This window comes from Panthera uncia (assembly GCF_023721935.1).
Source record: "Panthera uncia isolate 11264 chromosome A3 unlocalized genomic scaffold, Puncia_PCG_1.0 HiC_scaffold_11, whole genome shotgun sequence".
Lineage (NCBI taxonomy): Eukaryota > Metazoa > Chordata > Mammalia > Carnivora > Felidae > Panthera > Panthera uncia.
In genome coordinates, this window is record NW_026057578.1 from 50,296,353 (window position 1) to 50,316,666 (window position 20,314).

Consider the following 20,314-nt stretch of genomic DNA (forward strand, 5'->3'; position numbering starts at 1 on the left):
GGCAGCTGCCCTTACAGGGAGGCCTCAAGGCTGCTTCCTTTCTTTCTTCTTGTGAAGCCCACAGAGTTGAAAAGCAGACAGTTGATTTATTATTTCCTTGTCACATGATGGACTGAATGGCTTGATTTAGCCTCTTCAAAAAGTACTTATCTTTGTGCCCACGTGGCACAAAAAAAAAAAAAAAAACAAAAAAAACAAAAAAAACTCCTGGCCCAATGGGCATTTTCCCAGGATGTGAACAGAGACTTTGGAGTGGACAAGAGGGATTCTGGTGGTGTTGAGGCTGCCACTAAGTGGATGGGCACATTCCGAGAGGACTCAGGTGCAGTGGAGGTCAAGCTGGGCAGTGTGAAGGGAAGAGGTAGTTTAAAGCCTTGCCACCGAGAAGAGCTGCTGGTTCCCTACAAGGCTCCATCCATCTCCCTTCATGAATACGCATAAAAATATGGTCAGTGGATGGCAGCTGGTCTCTGGGGCAATGGGACACAAGAGATGCCACTGTCTGTCTTCCGGCACCTAAGGTACCTTGAAATAAAATCCTCCTTTGCTGTTTTCTCTAGTGGTTCACTCATCAACAGCTTGAAGTTTCCCCTTTCACTGAATAAAGCTTAACTCCATCCAGAGAAAATGAGAAAAAGAAAAAACTATTTAGGAGATAAAATTTAGGCCGTCAAGACTAAGAAGAAAAGTAACAATAAAAACCAAGGCACAATCCTCTAAACAAATTCTCTGGAAGCTCTCAAAGTCCCAACACACCCAGATCCAAGGGGTCCCTGGGCTACCCACACCCAGGGACCTGGCAGCGCCTGCACCGTAAAGTATCTGCGCTTCAGATACTTTCCTGTTTCACTAAGGGAGCCCTTTCCTCCATATTTAAATAAATCATGAGCCTGAATCACTTACGTTCCTTCCAGCGATGACAGTGCTTCGTCTGCATCCCTAATGAGATTAAAATCCCATTAAATTGGCACGTCAGAATGCCTTCGGAGCTCACCTCAGGACTCCTGCAGCAGCAGCGGCTGCCTGGATTCCTGGAATTATGCTGAGCCAGCACTGGTGGGGCAATGGGCTCCACGGAACTGGCAGTGTCTTCACAGTGTGGTGTCAACCTACTTTTTCTCTCATTCTCAGCTCAGGGAACATGCACTGAGGACACGGGTGCTCTGCAAAGGCACTGAGGCCACAGCAGCACGGGCCACACCCTCAGTCTCTCCAGAGCAGCATTTATAGGCTTGTGAGAAAGCCGGTGTGAAAAAATATGCACTCACATTTGTGATCAGGAGAGAGAGGGTGGACAGAGAGTATGTGTGTTTGTGCACAAGCACACACAGCAAAGGGTAAAGGGTATATACCATTGGTTGCAGCAAGAAAATAAAGATGTTCTCTCCCTTCCTACCACTATGCCTCGATTCACTGGCCTGGAGCAGGGATAATTAAAGAGACAAGAAGAAAAACCAATTTAGTTGGCTTATTTCTCTGAAAACCTCTGCTATTAAAAGCAGAAGCAACAGGCAGCTTGCTCCATGTTATTATGTTCATTAAATCAGTAAGGCGCACCCCAGCTGGGATTCTGGACCCAGCCACAGACAGTACTTACTGAAAGCTACTATGAGGGCCTTCTACACTTCTGATCATTCCTTTGCTTAAAACAACTCAGAAAGTTCTCTCCAACAGTTTCTAAAAGTTGACCAAATTCTTAGGTACATCTCATTTGACATCTCATATTTATAGAGGTTATGGCATGTCTGATAAGAACTGTCGAGTTTATTTTGATAGGTATTTGCTAATTTTGTATCTTCTGTGGCTGATGATTTTCTAGTTAGTTGACTAGAAATTCTAAATGTGTTCACAGCCTCACAGATATTTATACTGACTACTAACATGAAAACAACCCGGAGATTCATTGCTAATGGCAAACTTGACAAAAATTAATATGCCCAATGCCCTCTGTTCTTAGAACAGCTTTACCCAAGTTTCATTCAATAAATGAGAAGCTGTCTACTGGGATCCTGGTATGGTGACCTCACTGAGAAACACCAAAATGGAATGAACACACCATTCTTGGCCTCAACTTGCTGCCTACATTTGATAAGGTAAGAGAAACCCCACACACGAAGAAAGAACTACATGTGTGCACACACACATAATGGCACAGGCACGCCGGCCTCTCCTTTAGCCTCGTGAGGACTGTGAGCTTGCACAACTCCTCATAAAGAACCCTCCTCTCCTGCTTAGGTCACAACTCTGACTCAGGGTCAAAAGTGCCATCTAAGCTCTGATGTAAATGATACTTACAGAGCCCCACACGGATGTTCAATATCCTTCCGGAGCACTTTTCTGGATTTTGAGACCAGAATGGGGTATGTGGTGAGTGCCGCCTGGCTGGGCCTGACCACGAGAATTATGACACAGAGAGAAAATACTGCCCTGGAGAGGCAGTGCCTCCCAAATCCCAGAGGAGACCCAATCCATTCGCTGAAGCTGAATGTCCCTGAACCCCTGCCATGTACCTGGCAAAGTCCTGGAAATCTAAGCTTCCATCATAGAAGAGGCTCCATCTCACAGGAGAAGCAGCACATAAATAGACAATCACACACTGGGGGGTGGGGGGAGGGGTGCTGCTGAGACAGGGAGAAGCAAATCCCAGAAGAAAAGAGACAAAGACAATGATTATTGACCTGGCCTTCTTCTCATGGGGTCAAGGAATAGGTCATGACTTCTCTACCTGTGCCCTTACCTATTAATCAGAGTTTAAGGTGCAGTCTTGCTAAAGCCTCATTCTAGATGGAAATGGGCACTGTCACTCATGGTGTCCAGAGATTGTTAACGCGGCTACACTGAGACACACATTTTGCTACCATCACAGCAAGTTTATTGCCGTGGTGACAGTGAGACCCATAACAGCATCTGCTGGGCTCAAGCCATGGAGGGGAAGCAACAAGACTTTTTAATATTAGAAACAAGGACTAACAATTCTAGATCAGTGCACAATCAGTGCACTTCTTACAATTTGACTTCTAGGGTCCTAACATAAAGAAACTAGATCCCAAAGATTAGAGATGGGGAATTTTTGAAGTATGCCCATATTCAAGTGGAGATCAAAGAAGCCAAACTGAAGAGCTCTGGACTGACAGTGAACTATGGATGAACAAAAAACGTTCCTTTTAAAAGGGCCGTATTGAAGATTATGATTCTGACTTTGAGGAACTATGGTGATTGGCTATAGAAGGAATCACACATAAAATTCCTTAAATAAAAATGTATTGGTTTAAAAAAAAAGATTCAGTCTTACTAAACACAGCTGTGCATTAGACCAATGCAGAGGCAAAGATGAACAAGGCTGTGGCATTTACATACAACATGTTATTCACAGTTGCGAGTGCTTTACCCTATTCATTCATTTAACCCACCCAATGGCCCACTGAGGAAGGAACCACCCACACTGTACAGATGAGGAAAGTAAGGCACAGAGAGGGCAAGTAACTTCCCCTGGATTGTGCAGGTAGAACACTGCAGCACTGGCCCCTGGCTCTGTGCTCTATACCATTATGCTGCTATGTGTTAAAACTAGAAAACAAATCAACTGTCTCAGGTCAGAGATATGAGGTACTACAGTGAGGGTAGGGAAGGCTATAAAATGTAAGCAGAAGAAAAATTTTATTTCTTTCGTGTGTTCTGTAAAGTACCTTTGCTGGGAGGGTCAGGGAGGCAGTCATGCTGGCTTCCATTTGCCCAGGAGCATTCTTATGCAAGTCAGAAAAGGCATCCCTTTCTCAAGACAAATCTAGGATAACTGGAATGTGAACAGTTGCCCGCCCCCCCACTCCAAGTTGTGCAGTGCACAAGCTGCACAACATCATAGGGCAGATCTAGGAACTGTTAAGACAGAAATTAAACAATATAATAGTTTTAGAATGAAGAAAATGCATCATAAGAAAAAATGCTCATATACGTATTCCCTAGTCTCTACTTCCTGAATATTTCCTTAAATTATGTATTATATATCTTTATATGTCAACCTATATAGCAACATTTGCCTCTAAATAAAAGAGAAATCATGATCTCTATTTGATCTGGTGGTTTTATAACCACCTGTTCTATGTCCTATTTTCCAAACAGTCCTTTCCAAAATGACACATATACAACTAAGTTTTATCAAAACTCTAAGCACAGCCCCAAGTGCAATCTAAACCAAGAGACTACTAAATTAAGTGAGAAAAATCAGAATATGCTGCTTTAAAATCGTGGCTGTAACATGAAAACCATGAACGTAGGCAATGCGACTATGCTGCCTATGTGACAAAATGAACAGCACTGGGAACTGTCAGCGTTGGGCAACAAGGAAAGCCCTCACCAGCCCGTTTTGGAGCAACACACACCCTCCCGAGGCCAACTCCACACAGCCAGTCCCGGGGCCCTGCTTCCTGAATATTTCCACCTCCAGCAGGAACGATTTGCGTTAGGGGGCAAAAAAAAATAATCAAAGAAGGAAATTAAGCAAGTTAAGCACATTTAAAGGCTAGAGATGTGGGCATGAATCCAAACCAATGAATTTTACTTTCTGAAATTTGTGAAGAAGAGGGTGACCAACTAGCTTCCAACTTGCCTGGTATGTTCCCAGGGTTTAGCACCCATGTCCCAGGAAATTCCTCAGGTCCAGGCAAACTGGGACAGTGAGGCATCTCTAAAGAAGATAAAACTGAAGCCTTTCAAGAAGACAAAGCACTTGTGGGGATGAGGAAATCATTTCATTCGTAAACATCAAATTCAATAAATTTGGAGAGTTTGCACTTATCTACTCCTCTGAAAAAATAAACTCTGGTTCTGTTGGACCCTGTAAAAGTTCTAGATTAAGCCCAAACAGTCTTTTTTTTGTTATAATGGTGAAATATTTATCTTGTGTTTGGGGTATCTTGCGTTTGGGGAGTATTTTTGCTTTAAATAAGCAAAACATGGGGAAGAGAACTCAAAGTCTAGAATATTTTTTAAGTTTATTTATTTTTGAGAGAGAGATCAAGCGAGCAAGGGAGGGGCAGAGAAAGAGAAAGAGAATCTCGAGCAGGCTCTCCACTGATAGCCCCGAAATGGGGCTCAAGCCATGAGATCATGTGATCATGACCTAAGCCAAAATCAAGAGTCAGACACTTGACCGACTGAGCCACCCAGGAGCCCCTCAAAGTCTAAAATCTTAATATCCATCCTTTTATACATCAATGTATTTTTTTCAAAATATTTAGAAACTTTGTACTTTTCTGAGTATATCAAATTGTCTTAAAAGATAATTTTAGGAAGAAAACCAAGTTATGTAGAGTACAATATGTATATTACTAAATACACAAGGTTAATATAGAGAATCTAAAAAGAGAATTTCAAAAAGAGTTGCACTTATTTAAGTTTATTACAAGTAACTGATTTGAGTTTTTGTCCCACCTAACCAATACTAATTTCCCCTTGGGTCTTTAATATTCCTAAAAATCCTAAATCTCCATGTAAGCAGTTTTTTAAAATAGCTGATTACTAAGTTATAACAGATACAGAAGTTAAATTACTAAGTTTTAGGAGTTTGATTCTAGTTCCTCCTTTGAGATAAATAACTTTTCTGTATTTACTTTACACTGTAATGTTTTCCAAATTTAGCCCAGAAAACATGCCATTATTATTATTTTGTTGATCTTGTTTATTAAAAGAATTTCTATTGATCCAAAATTAGCACAGATAACTATCAAAGAATTAGTATCCAGACTATATAAAGAACTCCTACCAGCAATATAAAAGACCAACATCCTAAAGAAATACAGGAAGTAGGTACTATGGTGGGTTGTGTAATAATGTCCTCCAACAGGATTCATGTCTCCCTGGATCCAGGCCCTTGGAAAATTCTCTTCCAAACTGAACTTAGCCTTGGTGGCTTGCTTTGGCCAATGAGACAGCAACACTATAATGCAAGCAGATGTTTAAAAAGTGCACAATGGCATCTGCCCCCTCTTGCTGTTTATTAGAACCTATCATTCACCGCATGAAAAGCCCAACTCAGCCTTCTGCAGGATAAGAAACCACATGGAGAGTCCCCAGACATTCCTGCTATGCTGGTAATCTCAACCAACACACGGGATTGTCGGCTAAATGAAATGGATGTTATTTTAAGGTTCTACATTCTGGGGGTGTTTGTTATGCAGTAAATGCTAACTAATATGGGAAGACATATACAAAAGATGTTCATTCTCACTGATCATCAGGAAAATGCACACACTGAAATACCGTTTCATACCCACTAGACTGGCAAAAATTAGTAACCTGAGAATACCAAGTGTTGTTGAAAACATGGAACACCAGTAACTGTCACCTCTCGCTTCTGGGAACATAAACTGGCACAATCTTCTTGACAAAAAATTATTTGGTATTATCTATCATTGATAAAAATGCATGGACTCTATAGCCTAGCAATTCTGCTACTAGGGATATTTCTACAGAAATCCTTGCATGTGTGCATTAGGAGGTAAATATAAGTATGCTTATGTCAGTAGTGGCCATAATGGCACCCAACAACTCAAGTGCTATCAATGGTAGAATGGGTGCATGAATTGTATTCTTCATACAATGGAATTATATGTAGCAGTGAATAGGAATAATCTATGGCAACATATATCTAAACCACAGTGCTTAAAAGTAGTCACAAAATAGGTACCGTATGAACCCATATGTACAAAATTAACCAATAGGTAAAATTAAACTATACCTAGTTGAGGGATGGATGCAAACACACATTGTCATTAACACCATTTAGGACAGTGGTTACCTCTGGGGCAGAAGGGGCAAAATGAGACCTCTGGGTTGTATGATACTCCACTTGGTTCTGGTTGCTGAGTACATGAGTGTTCATTTTAGTATCATCTGAGAAGTTGTGCACATGTTTTTTCATTTATCATAAAATATCTTTATTTTGCCTTCATTTTTGACACATATGATATATGACATATAGACATAAACCATCCATCAGGTGATTTGGTGGTTTCTGATACAGTCACAGATATGCGTCACCATCACCACAGGCAATTTTAGAACATTTTTCATCATCTCAAAAAGAATCCCTATACCCTGTAACTTCCCAACCCTCATCCCAAGCCCTAAGAAACCAGTAGTTTACTTTCTGTCCCTAATCTAGATACTTCACACAAACAGGATAATATAATATAGTCTTCTGCAACTGGTTTCTTTTCACTTAGCATAATGTTTAGATGTTCTTTTGTTCCATGCTATAGTTCACAATTAAAAACATTTTCAATACCTACAAGGAATAATGAAAAGCTCAGTTTGCTAATATGAAAAATAAGAGCACACCAAGAAGGGCAGCTTGGAGGAAGCACTGTCTGAACAGCCAGTCTGTCAGAATGGATGTGCCAGCACACTCGTGCACAAGTTTACAAAGGGAAGAGGGTGCCGGGCACACCTGGACCAGGACTGGCAACCCTGAAGCATGACTATCCTGCACCTGTCTAATCGGGAAGAGGCTGGTTCTGCACAGAACCATTCCTAACACTGACACCCCCAGAAGTGTCCCTGTGGGAAGGGACAGGGCGGTGACATGGTGGGTGGTAAGCTGCAGAGGTCATCTGGGAGCTCAGTCTGCCCTGCAAGGTCACTGGTGTTACCTAGCAAGTACACTTATTTGGAGACTAATGGAGGGTATGGGGAGGGGGCTGTGGAGCTTCTGTGGGAGAGAGCTTCTGAAGCTCTCCAAAGCCATCCTTAGCACACCATTGGCTACTGGAATTGAAAGGAACAACCTCCACACTTAAACCTGGGTGCACCGGTTTGTGGGTGTGACCTCATTCTGATCTCTGTCTCACTGCTCACTCAGCCTCTGCAAACCCAAATTTAAGTCTATGCCTCTGGAAAATATCCATACACTCATATTTGAAACCCCCATCACTAAATATGAGAAAATGAAAAATTAAAGCAGTACTACTGTTGAATGCAGTTGTGATTCCAGGTAATGTGTCACATTATCTTAAACAGTGGGAAGTCTAACTAGAAAGAAGTTAACCAACTCCCTGTAATGCAGGTCCTCCTCTCCCACTGAGCACCCTTCCTCACTCACAGTCTTGTGGCAGTGTTCCCCTGGAGCCAGAAGTCAGGGAGGATTGGGACATCCACCTGACACCAATGTCCTCTCCCTCAAGCACTTGTCACACACATTCATCACATGGAACAGGCCTCCCAGCACTGCTCATCACCACAATGCAAAGTTGAAGACCAGAGCCCAGGGTGAATGTTCACAGCTCACCCCAGAACACCCCAGAGGCGATTCCAGGTTTATATATCACCTCCACTCTCACATCCTCACTGCCTCCCTGGTCATCTATGTGAAAGCATCCAGCTTTAAGACAAGTCAAAGTAATGCCACCTGTCACGTTATGCTGTACAATGTCAGGTGAGACCCTTGCAGGCTGATGGGGAAGGAAGAGAGGAGGGCACCATGGATGTGGGACATCTATACATACCATCCACCCAACCAGCCATGTTATTCTTTGGTCTACTCCCCCTCACAACCACCCTGCAAAGTAGGCACCATCTCACTTTACAGATGAGGAAACAGAAGCTCAAAGAAGTAAAGTAGCTGGCTCGGTGTTATCCCAGCCGGAGGTAGAAAATGGATTTGAACGTAGGTGTCCTGATTTCAAAACTGCTTCAACACACTTTTGGTGAAGAAGCCACTTTGTGAATCAGCAACTTACATTACAGGAAGATATTTTTTGTTCCTTCAAAAGATTTCCTGAGCCCAGTAAGTAATGCCCAGTATTATGTTAGGTGTTCTAGATTCCAAGTCCAAGACTCTTCAACCTCAGGGAGTTTACAAACTCCATAAAAGATGTTAAGGGTCCCTTGAGGCAATTTCAGCTGGAAAATCTGAAGTCCAAGGAAATACAGCAAAAACAATGATTTATGATGAATTTCCTGAGTTGTAATTATTAGGATATTTACTGCAGCCAACTTCTTAAGAAAATCTTAATGATTCTGGTCTCAGTTCAAGGGATAAAAAGCAAACATGAAAAAAGAAAAAACATGAAGATAATTTATAGATACTCTTAAATTTGTCTTCTTCAAAGCCCAATTCACTATAATAACAAGTCAGGTTAGAAGTGTGGCTTGTCCAAAGAAAATAAAAATTAATTTACTTTTAATTTCCAGTTGACACTTGGAAAGGAAAATGACCAATTCACATAGGAAGGACTGTGTACAAGTTACCTAGTCAGACTCTCAGGGTCTGCACATCCAGACTTAAATAACCACAAGGAAACAAAAATTACATCTGAGCACCCAGAGGGGAGTCAAGTGATGGTGGAGGCCAATGCTGGCCATCTGTTGAGGACAGAAAAAAGTGACTACAGGCATGGGCCTCACTCTGACCATGGCTCTGCTCCCATCTTTAAATCTGAAAACCTCAGAGTAGCAACCAGCTGACCCTCAGAGAGACAGGGTCTGTGGTGCTATAGGAGCATGGAGACCATGAAGTACACAGACGTGCCTGGGCAATGGGAGCTTTCTGCAAGAGGCACCAGAGACCCTCCTTCTGCTCTGCTGACAGCTGGGCAGAGGAGTCCCCTGGCAGTGGGTCCCCCAGAAGAAGGCTGCCCAGAACAATATGACTGAACATTTCCAGGGGATGCTGTATAACATCAAGAAGAGCAAGAATTCTTCTCACCTCCTTAGTGACACCAGGCACCAAGGGCAAGCCCAAGTCCAACTGCTTCAACTGTCACACCATACAGAATGAGACCCCACTGGTGACAGGCCACAGTGTGAAAGATGTGTGAGACCTCACCTGGCTTCGGCAAAGAGGGCTGTTCTCAGCACCAGCATCAACCCCCCTCCCCCAGGATGCCAGTGACAGGGAGGGACTTGTCCAGGGCTACAGGCTGATTCAAGGGCCCGGACATCAGGGCTTTTTGCACATCTTTGACTTCAGGTTCTTGAGGCTGTGATTTCTAGGGCTACAGATAATACCTTTCCCAGATTTCCTCCCTGAATCTTCCTAACAGAAATTCTGATAAGATCTTCTCTTATACCTGGCATTTTGGGGTTTCCCCTCATTCTGCCAGTTTATTCCCAGAGGAATTAGTAGGTAGAACAGCTCTCATCTTAAAAATATAGTTCCACACAGCTTAGGGCCCTATAAATTTAATCTGCAATCTCACATTTGGCATTTGTTTTGGGGTATTTCCAACACATCAGGAACACAGAATTGCATTCATAGATGGAAACTAGTACCAATGGCTTTGCCTAAAGACTTAATATAGTATTTATTTTCTTAATACTACCAGAGGTTTATATATTATGACAAATCAGCTGTATGCCACTTTGCTGGGCTGTTCCTAAATGCAAAATGTGCACATTTTCCTGAGAAAGCTTTTGCATAATCCTCTGTTGTGATTCATGTGCGCTTCCTAAATGTTTTATGCCCCCCTTTACATTTTATCTCTAGCTCAGATTAGAATCTATCGTTTTGCAGTCCATAAATAGTATATCCTTCAAACAGTACAAGGAAAACAGAAAAATAGCTAAAGAGGATTCACCCAATTTTCAGTTAAAGGAAACTATTGTTTCCATTAGAATTAAAGGCAGCCTAGGACCAACAGAATAGAAAATAACCACTCTACAATTATCCATTGCAGTGTTTAATGATCATTGCTGGAAATGGAAGCTTTTGCATATGAACAAATGAGGTGGGCAAGGGGCAAACAGAAATACCAACCACCCATGGCTGTTATGCTGTGTAGGTATTTGGTACCAATTTGACTGCAGTTCCAATCCTTTACTCACTTGCTCACTCATCCATCGCTCACTCACTCAATCACCCAGTCACTCACTCACCCATTCACTCATTCACTCATCCACTCACTCACTCACTCACTCACTCAGTCACTCACTCACCCATTCACACACTCATCCATCCACTCACTCACTTGGTCACTTATGTATTCAATCACTCATGATTTACTCACTCATCCATTCACTCATTCACTCACTCGCTAACTCATTTATTCACAGATCCATTCACTCATCCATTCAACATTTCTCAAATGCCTCATAGGTTCATTGAACTGTGACAAGGCTAAGTTTCATAGGCAAGATGAAGATGGAAAATAAACAGTCATTGCCCCCAAGTGATCTATAGCTAATAAGGAGCCAGACACACATGGCTAAAACACAATGAACAACAACAACAAAAAGTCACATGAAAAGTTACAAACAAGGTGCTATGGGAATACAGAAGGGCAATTAATTCTAACCAGTTCACTGTTGGAATCTGAAGTCAGTTTAATGGAAGAGATGGCATTTAAATTAGCTCCTTACAATTATGATTTTTATCTGAAAAGTGGGACAACAGGAAGGATGTAGCAAGCTCATCACACATTCTAGCTCCTCAATTCAGTTCCTGTGGGCTTCCACCTTCTCCTTTCCACTGGGACCATCCTTATGAAACTGCAACATGCAGTGACCACTCTTTGTGTCTTCATCTCATTCTTTCACATGTGACCATTCTTCCCTTCCCAGCCACATTCCTCTCCTGACTGGGGTGAGTCTACCTCCTCCTGGCTTTTCTCTTGATCCAGTGGCTGTTTCCTGAATGCCCTCCCACATCAACATGTTGAAGTGTAACAAATTCTGCCTGTATTTGTACCATTCTCTCTAATGACTCTCTAGCCCGTGGCTTTAAATACTGTCTCTGTGAAAGATGATAAGTTATAGCACAAAGAGGTGTGAGGCTGAGAGTGAGAAAAGGGGTCCTTTAACGATGATGGAACAATAGGTGTAGATCAGGAGTGTCCTAGGAAAACAGGAACACTTTATCGCTCTTTCTAAATGCCATTGATTGACTCCAACAATCTGTCTTTAGCTTGTATATAACCCACTGACTACTTGACATCTCTCCTTTGATGCCTAACAGGTACCTTCAATTTCACAGGTTCCAATTAGAAATCTTTATACTCCCTTTGGATATTTGGCAGTCTTTGCAACTTTGGTAAATAATATTAATACTCATCCAGTTGCTGAAGCCAAAACTCTAGGAATTATCCTTGATTCACCTCCCCTCATGCCAAATATCCAATGCATCAAGACCTGTTGATCATTCTTCCAAACAAACCCTATGTATGTCCTTTTATTTTCATCTCTACTACGACAACCTAGTCTAAATCATTATCATTTCTTGCCTGTGATACTGTAATCACCTATACCTGGTCATCTGCCTCCCAACTTGGCTTCCTCAATCTTTTCCCTTAGCAGCAGCCAGCAAGATCTTTCTAAAGCAAACCAGATCGCACATCGTTGTGATTAAAGCCTTTCCATGACTTCCCAGTGCACTGAGAACATGATCCAAACTCCTTCCCTGGACTGTACAACCATTCAGACTTCTGTGTGGTTTCTGAAAATGCCAAGGTCATCCCTACCTTAGCATCCTGGCACCAGGTGTCCCCACTCCACAATCTTTGATCTTTGCCTAGCTGGCTCCTTGTCATCACTCAGATTTTCAGACATTGGCTGAGACTGAATCCCTTCAAGGATGTTCCCCAGCACCAAACATGCAAGTCATCATTTTGTCATTCTCCACTCTCCTTTCCTATAGTATTAACTATCTGCATGTCGTCTGTCCCACATCTAGTTTTTTTTTTCCCCTACAATTCAAATATAATTAACAATGTTATATTAGCTTAAGGCATACAATATAGTGATTCCACAATTCTGTGTATCACTCAGTACTCACCAAGATAAGTGTACCCTTAATCCCCTTCACCTATTTAACCCATTCCCCCCACCTCTCCTCTGGTAACCACCAGTTTGTTCTCTATAGTTAAGAGTCTGTTTTTGGTTTGTGTCTTTTTTGATTTATTCCTTTGTTTCTTAAATTTCACATGTGAGTGAAATCATATGGTATTTGCCTTTGACTGACTTATTTCACTTAGCATTATACCTTCTAGATCCATCCATGTTGTTGCAAATAGCAAGATTTCATTATTTTTCATGACTAAATAGCATCCCTGTGTGTGTGTGTGTGTGTGTGTGTGTGTGTGTGTGTGTACTTATATATCACATCTTCTTTATCCATTCATCCATATATGGATACTTGACTTGCTTCCATATCTTGGCTATTGTAAATAATGTTGCAGTATACATGGGAGTGTATATATCCTTTCAAACTAGTGTTTGCATTTTCTTTGGATAGAATTACTTCTAATTCTATTCTAATTTTTTAGGAAAACTTCATGCTATTTTCCACAGTGGCTTCACCAATTTGCATTCCTACCACAAGGGCTTCTTTTTCTACAAATCCTTAACAACAGTTATGATTTCTTGTTTTTTTTTTTTTATTTTAACCATTCTGATAGGTGTAAAGGGATATCTCACTGAGTTTTTAATTTGCATTTCCCTGATGATTAGTGATGTTGAGCATCTTTTCATGTGTCTGTTGACCATCTGTATGTCTTCTTTAGAAAAATGTCGATTCAGGTCCTCTGTCATTTTTTTTAATTGGATTATTTTGGGGGGGTGTTGGTGTTCAGTTGTGAAAGTTCTTTACATATTTTGGATATTAACCCTTTAACAGATATATCATTTGAAAATATCTTATCCCATTCAGTAGGCTGCCTTTTTGTTTTCTTGATGATTTCCTTCACCATGAAGAATCCCAAAATTTGTAAGATCCTGAACAGCCAATGCAATCTTGAGAAAGAAGAGCAAAGCTGAAAGTATCAGAGTCCCAGATTTCAAGATACACTACAAAGCTATAGTACTCAAAACAGTATGGTACTGGCACAAAAATACACCCTGAGCTGAATGAAACAGAATAGAGAGCCCAGAAATAAACCCATGCTTTTGTGGTCAATTAATCTATGACAAAGGAGGAAAGACTATACAATTGGGTGAAAAGATAGTCTCTTCAACAGACGATGCTGGTAAAATATGACAGCTACATGCAAAAAATGAAACTACACCACTTCTTACACCACACACAAAAATAAACTCAAAAAGGATAAAAGACCTCAATGTGAGACCGAAAGCCATAAAAATCCTAGAAGACCATGCAGGCAGTAATCACTCTGACATCAGCTGTAGACATATTTTCCTAGAAAAAAGGAAAAATTAAACTACTGGGCTAAACCAAAATAAAAAGCTTCACCACATCTGGGTTATTTTTTATTAATGTTTCATGTTTGTCGACCTCCCCCACTGGAATATAAACCTTGTGAGAATAGGGACATTTTCTTTGTGATGCATGGAGTAACAACAGCATCCAGCAGGCCCTTTGTACTTGCTGGTAACTGGGTGAATGGAAAGGGACAGAGCACAAGATAGCTCATAGGTTCCAAGTGTACCACAAGAGCCATGAGGAGCCATGATGGGCACATGATTCTGGCTCTACCCACACCCTGCCAGCTTTTGAGGGTGGCCTTGGGCCTCTGGGCTGGCAGTCCCTAACTAGCACTGGTGCCCATGCATCCCCAAGAAGCTTCCATCAGCCCTCACTAGACACCTGTAGGAGGTGATAACCTTCTTCCAAATACTCTTCCTGAAATACAATGTCTTACCTCTTCTCTCATGGTTATAGCTTGGCTCTGACTGGGTAACTAGACCATCATCACACAGGTATACAAACAGTCCACATTTTCCTTGTAATAAATCATGACTCTCTGAACCCAGTTTCTATAGCAGGACCATATACTGAGAATCACAGAACCATGTCATAAAAGTCTGACCCAGCCTCACACAGGGACAGGATTCCCTTTCGCTGTAATTCCTGATTTCCTAATGCTGTCCTGTAAAATTTTCTGATGCCTGTTCCCTCTCTGAGACCAGACAATGTGAAGCAGAGACAAAGCCACTACTGACCTCTATGAGCCGCAGAGTCAGAGCCACAATAAGTACACTGCATCCCTGTCTGAGGGCAACAATGATGAAAGAAGATGAGCCCCCAGGTTTGGTCTCAATGACTGAGCAACAGAGTAGGGAATAAGGGCTTGAGAAACATGTCCTGACTGCATGCCCAAGCTGGCCACTGATGTGGATTATACCAGTTTCTTCTTCATTATAAGGGAGGCACAACCCCAGCGGGTGAAGTCAAGACAGGAGGTTGATTTGGGTTGATCAAATTCTCAGCTAGACCAGCACCAAGACAAGGTGGCTGGTGCAAAAACAGACTTCCTCACTTGGAGTTATTTTCACTCACTGCTGTTTTCCCAGTGCCTAGTACTGGGGATCTGTAGGTCTAGTGGTGTTGCTGGTATCCAAGAGTCAGGACCCCAGAAACTTATACGCACCATGCACGTGATTCCCCAAAGTACAGCAAGACACCAGATAGAAGAGGGGTTCCCAGCCTTGCTTCCAGCAGACTCACTGGGGAACTTAAAGACCCCTCAAATCCAGCTTCCACCAAACCAAAGACACCAAAATCACTGGGATGGAACTCAGGCCTGGGATTTCTGAAGCTCTCTCAGGTAAATTCAATGTTCTGCCAAGGTTGAGAAGTCTGGGAGAAAGGGATATACAAGACAGGACAGCAACACAGAGGAAACAGGAACTGATTCTGCCTAGAACAGATTATGACCAGAGGGAATGGAAGGAAAGAGAATTGATGTTAAAAGGAAAGAGACTAATGAACACTGGTGTTCAGACCCAAGCAGAATATAAAAACATCTGACAAGACTAGAGATACACACACACACAGATAAAAGAAAGCTGGAAGATACCAAAGCCTAAGGTGAGTATCAGAGGATGGGGAAGAGTACTGATAAATACTACAGACAGAGAGTGTGGCCACATGGGCCACAGATGTGATGAAACAAGATGGGTAAAAACCTGAGCTCTGAGGTATACCTGTGAGGTGAGGAAGGAGAGGGAGGAAAAACATTTTTTAAATCTGAGTTTCTGATTTAAAAAATTGTTATGCAAACTCATTGTAAGAATTTTCAAAAGATAAAAAGGAAAAAAAAAGACAATCCTTCTGCATAGCAGAGGAAATCATCAACAAAATGAAGAGGCAAGTTAATGGGAGAAAATATTTGCAAATCATGTATCTGATAAGGAGTTAATATCTGAAATATATAAGGAACTCATGCAACTCAATAACAACTGTGTGTGTGTGTGTGTGTGTGTGTGTACACACACACACACACACACACAATTAAAAAATGGTCAGAGGATGTGACTAGACATTTTTTTCAAAGAAGAAATACAAATGGCCAACAGGTCCAACGAAAAGCCCTCAACATCATTCATCATCAGGAAAATGCAAATCTAAACATAATGAGATACCACCTCACTCCTGTTAGAATAGAAGTATCAAAAAGAAAAGAGACAACAAGTTCTAGCGAGGATATGGAGAAAGGAGAACCCTCTCATACTGTTGGTGGGAATCAAAACGGTGCAGCCACTGTGGAAAACAGTATGGAGATTCCTTTAAAAAATAAAAATAGAACTACCTACAATCCAGGAATTCCATTTCTGGGTATATATTCAAAGGAAATGAAATAACTATGTCAAAGAGATATCTGCACTCCATATTTACTGCAGCATTATTCACAATAGCCAAGATATGGAATCAACCTAAATGTCTATAAACAGATAAGTGGATAAAGATGATAATGATATACATACAATGCGATACTATTCAGCCATGAGAAAGAAGGAAATTCTGTTATTTTTCACAACACAGATGAATCTTGTGGACACTTTGCCAAGTGAAATAAGCCAGACAGAGGGGATGCACCTGGCTGGCTCAACTGGTAGCATGCAACACTTGATCTCAGGGTTGTAAGTTCAAGCCCCATGTTGGGTGTAGAGAGTACTTATGGAAAGAGCCTAAATGTCCATCAACTGATGAATGGATAAAGAAGATGTGGTTTATAAGTACAATGGAATACTACTTGGCAATGAGAAAGAATGAAATGTGGCCATTTGTAGCAGCATGGATGGAACTGGAGAGTATTATGCTAAGTGAAATAAGTCAGTCAGAGAAGGACAGATACCATATGTTTTCACTCTTATGTGGATCCTGAGAAACTTAACAGAAGACCAAGGGGGAGAGAAAGGGGGAGGGGAAAGCTACAGAGAGGGAAGGAGGCAAACCATAGGAGACTCTTAAATACTGGGGACAAACTGAGGGTTGATGGGGGGTGAGGGAGAGGGGAAAGTGGGTGATGGGCATTGAGGAGGGCACCTGTTGGGATGAGCACTGGGTGTTGTAGGGAAACCAATTTGACAATAAATTTATATATATATATATATATATATATATATATATATATAAATTTATTTTATATAAAATTTTTATATAATTTTTAAATTTTAAATATAAAATTTAAAATTTTATATTTATATTACAATATAAATTTTAAATATAAAAATAAAAATTTAAATTTTATATAAAATAAAAATAAAGTAAAATCTTTAAAAACTATGTTAAAAAAAAAAGCCTGACAGAGAAAGACAAATACAGCATATCATTTATATGTGGAATCTTAAAAGTCAAATACATAGAAACAGCAGAAAAGTGGTTGCCGGGGCTGGGGAAGTGGAGGAAACAGGCAGAGGTCAGTTAAAGGATACAACCTTTCAGCTATATGGTGAATAATGTCTCCATATTTAATACATAATAACATGGTGACTATAGTTGATTGCACCGTATTGTATAACTGCAATTTGCTAAGGGAACAGAAGCTAAACGTTCTCAGAAATGATAAATATGTGAAGTGATGGATGTGTTAATTAACTAGATAGGGGAATCCTTTTCACAGAAAAAAAATTTTAGATAAAGAAATAAATTTATCAAAAAAGATACTCCTAAAATACTCCCAAAGATACTCCTTCCAGTCTTTTTTCCCCCATACATACACCTGGCACTGACAAAAGGGGGGAGGATCACACCACATAAAAAATTTTGTATCTTTTTTTGTACTTTAAATGTTCCAATATCCTTCCATTCTTTATAATGGCTTTGTCATTGTGACAAAGTTCTTCACGAATGTATAAATGAAACACTGTTGTCGCTGTTGTTTTGTTTGCTTTTTGGTTAGATTCACAGGCTGGAATTTCCAGATCAAAGATAATCTGTGCCTTTTCTAGATTTAGACAAACTGCTTTTCAGAGTTTGCTTTCCAACTTGAGAAAGTGCAAGCTTATCCCATTCTTTTCATCATTGCATATTAACTAATTTTATCAATCTGGTAGTCAATGAGGCCTCTCATTCCTAGATTTTATCTCTAAGGTCCCTTATTTTAAATATGTATTTTAGTAATTCTTCTGATGCTAGAGGTGAGATCGTGTCCCCAATTCAGCAGGTGCCCTTAGGAGTCCAGAAGGCGCTGTGGTCTTGCAACATGAGAAAAAAGCCTCTAGGGTTTCAGGGAAGTGAAGGACAGCAGGAGAAAAGATGAATAAGTTTGGAGGTGGAGAGATGAAGGGCAAAAGCGTTCCCATCTGTGGGCCTCCTGGGTTTGTAGGATAATCCGTCATGCCAGCAGCAGGGGAGACTGGAGACATGGAAGGTTTGAAACCACGGCAGTGAAGGACCTATTTATCAATAAGCTAAAGTACTGGATGTAGTCTACCCCAGGGAGCTCTCCACGGATAAAACAGAATGAGGCCAGTGAGTGCAACCCTGATTTTGCTTGCAATGAAACTGAGGCATGCAGGTGTGAAGCGGCAAACCCAGTGCTCTTCCCCAGGAAGTGACCACGTCAGTGGAAAATCCACAGGTGCAGCCCTTCCACCATGTAATATAACAGCCCTGACTCGAATAAGCAAATTAAGAACAGGAATCTGGGCCAGAGGCTGGCAGCCCCTGAGGGACCAAGTGATTTATCCACCTTATTAGCCAGCAAGCCCTCGGAGAACAACCTGGCATCCTGCTTGCAAACAGCACTGCTAACCAGAGAACATTTCCGAAGTAAGTAATCACGGCCAGGCTCCCGGTGACCGAAAACCTCCTCACACCCTTCAGCACACACTTTTCTAAGCCTCAAAGGAAAACCATCAGAAATTCTGGAAGACGCTGTGAGAGGCCATCGCTTAGTTATGGACGTCTGGTGACGACAGGCAGGAAATTCTCCACCACAGATTCGCAACCGTCAGAACAGAGCTGCTAGTTCCCTCCACAGGCACTTCTGTGCAAGCTGGAGCCCTGGGCACAGTATCCTCTCCTCCTAAAATCTACTGTTCAGCTATTAATACTCCTGAACGTCATCACCCTTCGTTGCCCCTACTTCCCCTCTTTTTCTGGGTGATCAAACCAGAGCCCCACAACCAGCCTCATGTTTGCAAACAAGGTGTCTGCACTTCCCCTGCTAGATTTTGAAGTCAAATTAAAGTCTAAACTCAAAATCTCTTCAGAAAAGCAGGGTTCCTTTGTTCTGACAAGTTCTTAACTGTTATTAATGGGGGGGGGGGAAGGCCCAGCTTTTTCAGTAGCAACATGTATCCTTATTCAGTTTAGTTTTGCGAGAGGAGAAAGAAACGACTACCTGGAAATGACCCATTCAAAACAACAAAATAAAAGCAGTCCCTTTAGCACCAGAAATGTGTAAACACTTCCCTTACAGAGGCTTCCAGGAAAACAAATACGCAAAAAACCAAAGCCAGCACTCTGTCATCCACTCACCCTTTTACTGACCCCCAACCGCATGCAAAGCACCCTGCTCAGTGCCACATACTGGAGAACAGCCTGGGTGAGAACCTCAAAGCACCCACAAGACTCAGAGTTCTGGGATGCTTGGAGAGACAGGTGGTCCAGATCCTCACATATGCAAAACCATCCTACACTGAGCCCACACGAACACACAGGGAACTTGTTTACTCTGATTGCATTTCTCACTATTCTAGCTACCAGTAGTTTTTTATTCTCCACAAATGGGAAGAACAGGAAGCAGAAGAGTCACTGAAGGGGTACCCTCTCCAAGACTGCCCCAATGCTTTTTGTTCTCAGAGCTGGCTGACCACCATCCAGCTCCAAGTCACCCTGGGGCTGCTGCCTTTGGGGCAGAGCCACCCTCACCAGACTGTTCTGGGCAATCAGAACAGAACCTCATCTATGGTAAGAGCAATGCCAGAAGGCTATTCAAGCAACTGTCGAGTGAGCCCATCCATAAGAAATCTCTGTTCTCTTTAGCCACATTCTGGGTTTAGAAGCTCTGAAATAAAGGCATCAGTGAAGCAAAAAATAACTCTTGTAGAAAAATCCCCCTCTCCATATTTTCTAATGATGCAAAATAAGGGTGTCACAAAAAAATTGCTGACATGCTTCACAATAAGGGGAGCGTTC

At 41.6% G+C, this 20,314-nt stretch overlaps 1 protein-coding gene and 1 non-coding gene across 3 annotated transcripts in view; one reads left to right on the top strand and one right to left on the bottom strand.

Moving 5' to 3' along the window:
* Positions 1–20,314, bottom strand: part of SH3RF3 (SH3 domain containing ring finger 3) — a 375,405-nt gene that overhangs the window by 257,772 nt on the left and 97,319 nt on the right. The window lies entirely within an intron of this gene.
* Positions 2,772–2,906, top strand: LOC125937193 (small nucleolar RNA SNORA1). Its single transcript, XR_007462288.1, has one exon. It is a non-coding gene; the product is annotated as a small nucleolar RNA SNORA1 (small nucleolar RNA).